Here is an 8,190-nt window from a genome sequence, read left to right as displayed (position 1 = left end):
AGTGAGTGGCTTGGCAAAGGACTCATCCCGGGCTGTGAAAAACCTGAGCGTTGTGGGGTCTGGAGAAACATCTGACAGAGGGACAAGGGTCCAGTCCTGAAGGGGCTGCTTCAGGGACCCGGAGTGGCTGTGTCTCCCTGCTGAGCGCCGCCTCCAGCAGCAGGACCGTCTGACACTCCCTGAGCACCAGGCACCCCAGCCAGCCTCCAGTGGGAGGGAAGGGTGTTATCTCACTGGCCAGAGGAGGACACTGAGGCTCAGAAGTTTAAGCAAATGTCCCTTACGGGTCCCAGGTGGGACTCGAACCCTGGTGCCCGATGAGAGTTCTCGTGGCCAGAGGCTGGGCTCTTTCTGCTGCGTGCCTCAGTCCAGCTCCGCTGGTCGCTCAGCTTCGGTCTTGACCCAGTCACGCCTCTGGGTTTTGAGTAATAACACTATTGGCCTCCAAGAGCCGCTTGAAGCTCGGCGCACTCGGGGTAGAAGCTGTTATCAGTAGCACTTTCTTTTGAGTGTCTGGGTATCACTGAGCATGCTTTTTAGCACCTGCTCTTTTAAGGGCAGAGTCACTGTCCCAGCCTAGGGTGCCAGACTTGGGTAGGGGCAACCCCTGGAAGCTCAAGTCTCTGCCCCTTATCCCAGGGGTGGGAGATGGTGTTTCCAGGCCCTGTGGCTCCCTACGAGCCTTCAGCTGGTATCCAAGGTCCACTGCTTTTCCTGGGTCCATGGCTGCCTGAGGGACCCACGGCCTCACCAGGAAATGTCAGGGCTTAAAGTCTGGCTCCCAGCCAGGACACCTGACCTGTGCTCACCTCCGTGGTGTGGGTGCATAGACTCCCCAGGTCCCACCCCATCTTCTTGCTGTTTGCTTCTCACCTCTGAGTTCCCCTATCCTTCAGAACTGGGTGTCTGGGTTCAGAGCCGTGGTTTGTCAGGGCCCCCTGGTGTCAGGCAGGGCCCTAAACACTGCACAAGCACCTCCTCCTGAGCTTCCCAGGAGCTGAGCTCCAGGCCCACTTTGCTGACAAGAAGCTGAGGGGTCAGGTCTTCACCATAATAAGTAGGTGGCAGCTGTGCCCAGGCAGTCTGTCCCTGGGGCCACACAGCGAGGGTGTGCAGGACCTGGAGGGCAGGTCCCACCTCCCCCAGGCCAGGCCTGGCCAGGAAGTGACTGTGTGCCAGCTGCCTCCGACCCCACGGGGGACACTGATGCCGGGCGCACTGTCCCTGTCACAGGCTGAGCTGTCTGTACCCGCACTGAGTGCTCAGACTGAGAGACAAGCGGGTAATAAAATGAATATAACTAATGATAGACCAGGGCTTATATGCAGCCCGCCGTGTACCCAGCGCTCTTCCCAGTGCTTCGCATGCTTAAATTCATCTAGTTCTCCTGGGTAGAGACTGTCGTCGTTCCTGTTTTGCAGATGAGGAAATGAGGTCCAGAAAGCTTAAGTTACTTTGAGGCTGGTCAGCCAGATCATTACACTTATTCCATTTCATCTTTCCCCTGCACCCGCCTGTGCCAGACCCTGACCTGGGGCGCAGGGAGGGGTGCCCCAGGAGCCTGTATTCAGGGAAGGGGAGACCGTGTGTTTAAGGCTAGGGACCCGGAGAGATTGGGCCGTCCCGGCTCTGTTCTAGACAGGGAGAGATCAGACACGGGCTTTGTCCTGAACCCCAGCCAGGTTTCCAGAGGCAAATGTGGGCGAGGAGCTGGGGGCGGGGCTGTGGGCAGAGCTGGCCGAGGCTCCAAGGTGGGTGCCTTGCCTCCCCTGTAGGTCCAGCCTCCCTTCCCACATCCGGGGCCCCAACCGGACGTGCCGGGTTCCTACCTTCTTCCCCTGGATTGCTCCCATGGCAGGAGGTGGGCGCCAGGCCCAGGCGGACTTCAGGGTCAGGCCGGGGTCCTTCCTGCTTGCTGATCTCAGGAGCCAGGGCCCGAGGGGCTCCAGGTGCCGGGGCCCCCTGCCTGCTCGTGGCTCGTTCTGCAGGCACAGAGGTGGCTTTCATAGCCACTGCAAAGCCCGGACACCTCAGGCAGGCTTAGGGCGATTGTCCCTGACCCGGGGTGGCCCCCAGGCCTTTCTAGGGTCCTACCAGCTCCTCACCTTCCCGAACACTGCCTCTTTCAGGAAGGGAAACTGAGGCAGCTGGGAGCATGGACGAGAAGCAGGCGGCCCTCTCCTCACACTGCAGATTGGGTGTGGCAGGCGACCCCTGGCTGGCCTGGCAGGCAGGACTTGGCCTTCTCGCCTGGCCTGGCACCATTCAGCAGTCGGGGCCAGAGCTCAGGCTGCCCAGGGCACTGGAGTGCAGGCCTCGGGGCGGGCTTGTGTGGGGACGTCAGCGTGAGGCCGGGCACGCCTTTGAAGACACTTGGGGCCCAGGGCTGGCTGGGAGCAGAAGCGGGGAGCAAACCCTTTCATCCAGCAGGGCAGCAGGCAGCCGGGGGGCTGAGCTGGGCACAGGCCAGGAAAATATCTGAAGGCCGATTCCAGGCCTGCGGCCGAGTTCTCCAAGTGCCCTGGCAGTCACCCTCTTCCCTCCCTACAGGCTCTTCCTCCTTGCTGGCAGCCGGGCAGGGATTAAGACTGCAGCCCCTTGGGGCCCGGACTGCAGCTCTGCCCCTCACAGCCGTGTAGGGGACGTGACTGAATCTCAGCATCCCCATCTGTGTGTGTGTGTGTGTGTGTGTGTGTGTGTGTGTGTGTGTGTGTGTGTGATAACATTGCTCGTCTGTGCAGGGCTGAGAGGGATGAGGTGCCGGTGGCTGATTCGGTCAGCCTATTAGAGCATGAACTGGGTCACCTGACATGCCCATACTCCTACACCTGACCATAGGGGGCGGGCAGCTCCTCCCCTCCAGGTGCGGTGAGCAGGAAATGAAATTTGTGTTTAGCTCTAAGCAGAGCAGCTGGGAGACAGCGATTCTCCACAGGGAGGCGCTGTTGTGACCACACGTGGGCCATCAGGAGACAAATCCTCTGCCCATGGGCGAGTCCCAGATGACAGGCTCATTCAGCACAGCACCCTTTCCCCACAGGCAGGGGTGAGGGACCCTAGCACACAGGCCAGGGCAATACAGACCCAGAGGGCGTTTCCAGTGGCGGATGGTGCTGGCTGGGGTTGGAACAGAATCCCACCCCGGTCCATGAGGTGGGTCTCACCTGGCTTCTCTCTAAGACCTCAATTCCCACTCCCTCTCTCCCTGACAGGAAGTTCCGGGATCACAGCGCCTCTCTCCCCGCCCCAGGGCCTTTGCATTTGCTATTCTCGCTGCCTGACCACCTCTTGTCTTTGACCTCTGCAGGGTTCTTTTCTTTTTATCCTTCAGGCTCAGCCTTCACCTCCTCAGAGAAGCCTTCTCTGGCCGCCCAGCACTTAGTGACTGAACTTACATTATTTCTGCATTTATTGTCTGTCTCCTCTCCACACGGACTGGGACCTGGTCTGCCCGGTTCATCATTTTACCTGCCGGGTCTAGAACAGTGTGTGGCCCACTGCGGCTGCTCAGCGGGTGCTGGGGGATGGGTGAGTGATGGGGGATTAAGTGGAGCAGTCTAAGGATGTCGCGGATTTAACTGTGACTGACCAGACTCATCGTAACGCGAGTCATGACCCACGGGAAGTGCCTGCAGTGGCGATCATTCATTCTGTGTTATTGTGCTTCCTCTCTTTCCTCCAGCTCCCAGGGCCCTGCCGGTTTCTTCCTCTCCCCTTCCCCTGGGTCCAAGCCCTGCCTCACTGCCCCCAGCTTCTTTGCTCCCTGTTGCAGTCCTGGCTCGGGCACAGCTCTTCCTTCCTGCACCAAGAAGACAGCTTGCAGGATTCCCAAGGGCAGTGACTAAACTGGCAGTCAGCTGGAGCAGTCAAACTGCTATAAGTCGACGCTGAAGATCAAACTCCTTTGGCAGCCACCCCATAATTATCCGACAGCTTGGCTCCTGGTGGGATAGGTGGGGAGAAGGGGAGTTCTACACATTTATTAATTTTTCTCCACCTGCTTGGAGTCCTGCTGGAACATGACTTATGAGTCCCACAGAAAGCCTGTGGCCGAGCCCTTGACAGGATTCTGAAGCCAGCTCTAGGCGGGACAGCGTCCTGGTGCGGCGGGACCCTGGGGCATGGCGGGAAGGCTAGCGGTGGCCCCAGAGCCCAGGGCAGCGCCTGGCACCAAGGAGGCGCCTAAAACCCACGCTGGGCGAGGCAGGGCCTGACAGCTGGTGGTGGAGGCTGTGCTGTCTCGCTGCGGACCTGGGCGCATTTCTTAGCCTCTTGCTTCCATCTGCAAAACGGAGACAGGCGTTTCTCTGCTGCTCCCTGATGCACAATCTTGTGAGAGGAAGCAAGGCTCACAGCAGGATGGGGCGCGAAAGAGCGGTTCCCCCAGCCGCTCCTCCTCCCGCTGTCCTGGAACAGCGACGGCGGAGGCTGGGAAGGCTGACCCAGGCGTCCTGCGCGGTGGTCAGCGGCCTTTGTGGGAGGAGGACTGCGGTGGGGAGTGGGCAATAAGGGGCCCCACCCCCAGAGTGAAACAACCCATGGGGCCCAGAGTGTCTGGGGCACAGTGATTCTCCAGGGCAGTGAGGCGCTCTGCCGTGACTCTGCCGTCGGGTAAATGCTCTGTTCGCTGAGGCGGCGGGATAACCGGGTCTGTGAGCGCAGCACCCGTCCTCACAGCATCGCCGCTCCCTTCGTAGCGTGGGCTGTCACCTGCTGGCGAGGCCCGGAATTACAGAGCGGGACGCACGCGCCCTGGTGGCCTCATCCTTGCTGCGGCGTTGGGGTGGGGGTACCCAGGCGGGGATGGAGAAGGTAGCTACAAACCCCAAATTCGGATGCCACGTTTAGCTTGTAGAGTTTGAAATTGGTCCCAAATCGTACCTGTTTTTCCTCCTGAATATTCCTGGGATGGCCCCTGCACCCCCTTTCCCGCCTATTAATTAGGGCCCCTGTCCCTCTGTCCCTGGGTCACCCAGCAGCTCCTCAGAGGCCTCCCCTTTGCCTCCCCGGCCGTCCGACAGCCAGGGTTCCCGCAGAGTGCAGGTTCTGGCGCGCCCGCCCAGGACCACGCCCAAGCCTTCCGCCCGCACAGAAGGTCCTTCGGGTGTCGCCCTCCCTCTGCCCGCTCCAGACCTCTCCAGCTTCCAGGCCTCCTTCACGCTGTCCTCGGCCCGGCATCCCCTTCTCTGCCCCCTGCCTGGCCAACTCCTACCCAAGCCACTGATGGCCACTGCAGACGCTGCCTCCTGGATGTCCGCCCTTCCCCAGGGCCAGGGCAGCGTCCTGGAGTCTGTCAGCCACTCCCGCACAGTTTGAGCCCCAGTGCCTCTTGGTCTGGGGCCCTGCTGGGGCCCCTGCTGGATTTGAGCTGGATTTGCTCCCGACACATCCCTACCTGGTTCCTCCTGGTTCCTGAGTGTGGCAGTGAGGAAACTGCCTCTCAGCGGGATGTGGATCCAACTCACTGGCCTGTGCTGACCTGGAAGCCCGCATGGTGACCACAGTTCCCTGAAAATACTGCTGAGTCCCACGGGCGTGCCATGCTCCGGCCACTTACCTCGTGTGGCTGGCTGAAGAGTGCCGTCTCCTTGGTGGGCTTGGAGGGACAGCGATGGCCTCGTGGGTGGCTTCCTGGGAGCCCTGCCCCTCATGAGGGCGTGGGAGGGAGAGGGTGGCCTGACTGTAGTGTCTACCCAACCCGAGGCCCTGGCACGGGAAGCACGTGCCCGTGTCTACTGTCTCCATATGGGGGCAGTTGGGGACAGTAGGGCAGCTGTCTCACTCGGCCCCCTTAATGACAGACCTTCCTGCTCAGGCCTATCCCAAGGCTATGCCCAAAGAGCCCCGAGACACCAACTTTGGGGGGAGGATTCTCGTGTAGGTGATTTACTAAGAACCGGTCCTGGATTGCCGCTAACAGACAAAAGGAGCAGAACAGGGAAGGTGTCTTAGTAACTTTTCTCCTTGCTGAGACAAAATACCCGACACCCAAAGTTAAAGAAGAAAGGTTTATTTCAGCTCACACTTTGTAGAGGTTTCAGTCCATTATCAACTGGCTCTAAGGCAGGTGGCATGGAGGAGGAGAAACAGCCCATGGCAAAGCGGGCAGGCAGGAGGCAGCAAGCAGCAAACACCGAGCAAAAGCAACACACCAACCCTCTTTCTGACCCTGGTACTTTATCCAGGCTACCCAATCTTGGGTTGGGTAGCACTCACACCGAGGGTGAGGCACCCTTAATCCTACCCCGAGCTTTGCCAAACCAATCAGTGGACCGATTTAGTAATCACACACCCTTGATCCCAGTGTCACACACTCCAGATCCAGCCACCTCGGAAAAAGGCCCACCTACCACCGCAGGACGCTTTGGGGGACCCTGGACTGTGGGGGGACACTGGACCCGACCCATCCGCGAGGGGAGGCAGCTGAGCTGAGGGATATTTTCAGGCCATCCCAGCGTCAGCCAGTTCAGACTCAGCAGGGCCTCTGGAGTCTGAATTTCACCTGGGGCTGTCCCTGGGCTTTCTCACCCCCAAGTCAAGCCAGTCCTTAGCCCAGGGCCACCCGGAGGGGATAACGTTCAGGCCCTTCTCCTTTGCTCTTGTGAGCCAAGGTGCAGGTCCCTGGGGGCAGGCTGGCAGAGAGAGGATCTGGTGGAATCTATCCTGTCCTGGCCTTCTCCCAGCTCCCTGTCTGCAGGAGAGCCTGTCCCCACTCTCTGCCCGAGTCTGTGATGTTTTCTGTCCTCTCTAAACGCAGGGCCACACCAGCTCCCCTTAGTGGCTGCTTCCTCACCCTTGGTTGTCCTTTTACATTTTATAAGTATTCTTTTTTTTTTGGTCTTTTTGAGACAGGGCTCCCTGCCCAGTTCAGGCCAGCCTTGAGCTCACTTTGTAGCCCAGGCTGGTCTTGAACTCACAACAATCCTCCTGCCTCAGCCTCCTGAAGGCTGAGATTACAGGCATGTGCCACAGTGTCTGGCTTCACATTTTATAAGCATTCTTGTTTGTTATAAAGAAACGTTTTCAAGTACACAAACGTATTTATGGCCACAGTGGACATTTCCTGCTGCTTTCTTTCCCGGGGCAGGTTTCTGGCCAAATGTCTTCTCAAGAGTTAAACAAGCATGATGGGAGTTCAGAAAGTTCCTGGAGGCCGCTCCCTTCATGCCTGAGGCTGTCCCATCGTGCTTTGGGAGGCCGGCACTGGCCGGCTGGGCCTTTTCTTTGGGCCTCACCAGCCAAGTGCACTCAAAGCTAGGTTCTGGCCGTGGACTTGGACCTTACTGCAATGCAGCCCGTGTCCCAGCCCTGTCAGGGGTCCCCACACGCCAGCTTCCTCTCCCCTCACTCCTATGGCACACCGGAAGTCCTGCCCACCCCAGGACTCGGGAATGGAGCCCACACCACTTGCGGGCCGGGGGTTTCTTCCCTGTGACCCTCGCAGCCCCTAGCCCAAGCTCAGAGGCTCAGGACCGACCTTCCTGCTCCAGGACCCTTCCCAGAGTCCTGGCTTTGGGTCCTTTTCCACGACCCCAGCCAGGTCTCGGCCCTGGATCGCTGGCCGCCCCTCCCTGGGCTCCGGGGACATCCCTGGCCGGGGTGTACCGCAGAGCACCAGATGCCTCTCCTCCCTCCGTGGGCCTCGCAAGAAGGGCCCGGGAATTCACAGCCCAAAACCACCGCCTCCGCAGGGGACCGCGGGAGCTGGTGTGCAAACGCCCCGGCTCCTTCTCCCCAGAGCAGGCGTCTCTGAGGCTCGTGTTCCGTGTGGACTCTCAGGGGCTCCCGTGGGACTCAGCTCCGGCCACCCAGTGTCAGCTGGGTTGACGACACCCCTCCCCGGCTGCTTCCCCTTCCTGTTCCCCTCAGCCATTCCTGGAATCACTGCCGACTGTCCCCAGCACCAGTGTCTCCTGCCTGACCATTCCCGGGGAGCCCACGTCAGGCCCCACACCCCACGCCCCCCTCTTTCCTGCCTCACAGCCGCCCTCTTCCTCCACCTCCAAGCTCTCCCTCAAGCAGCGGGCTGTGACGGTGGTCTCGGAGTCCCGCCCTCAGGCTCTCCGGGTTCCTGTCTGTCTTACACAGGACACTGGCACCAAGGAGTCTTTCAGGTCCAAATGAATCCCTGCGACACAGAGCTCCGCCCCGCCGCCTCCGGGCGTGCCCCAAGCTGTCAGCCAACCCACA

Source organism: Chinchilla lanigera, unplaced genomic scaffold, assembly GCF_000276665.1.
Source record: "Chinchilla lanigera isolate Chin_1 unplaced genomic scaffold, ChiLan1.0 scaffold00029, whole genome shotgun sequence".
In the NCBI taxonomy this organism is placed as follows: Eukaryota; Metazoa; Chordata; class Mammalia; order Rodentia; family Chinchillidae; genus Chinchilla; species Chinchilla lanigera.
This window is presented reverse-complemented; position numbering follows the sequence as displayed.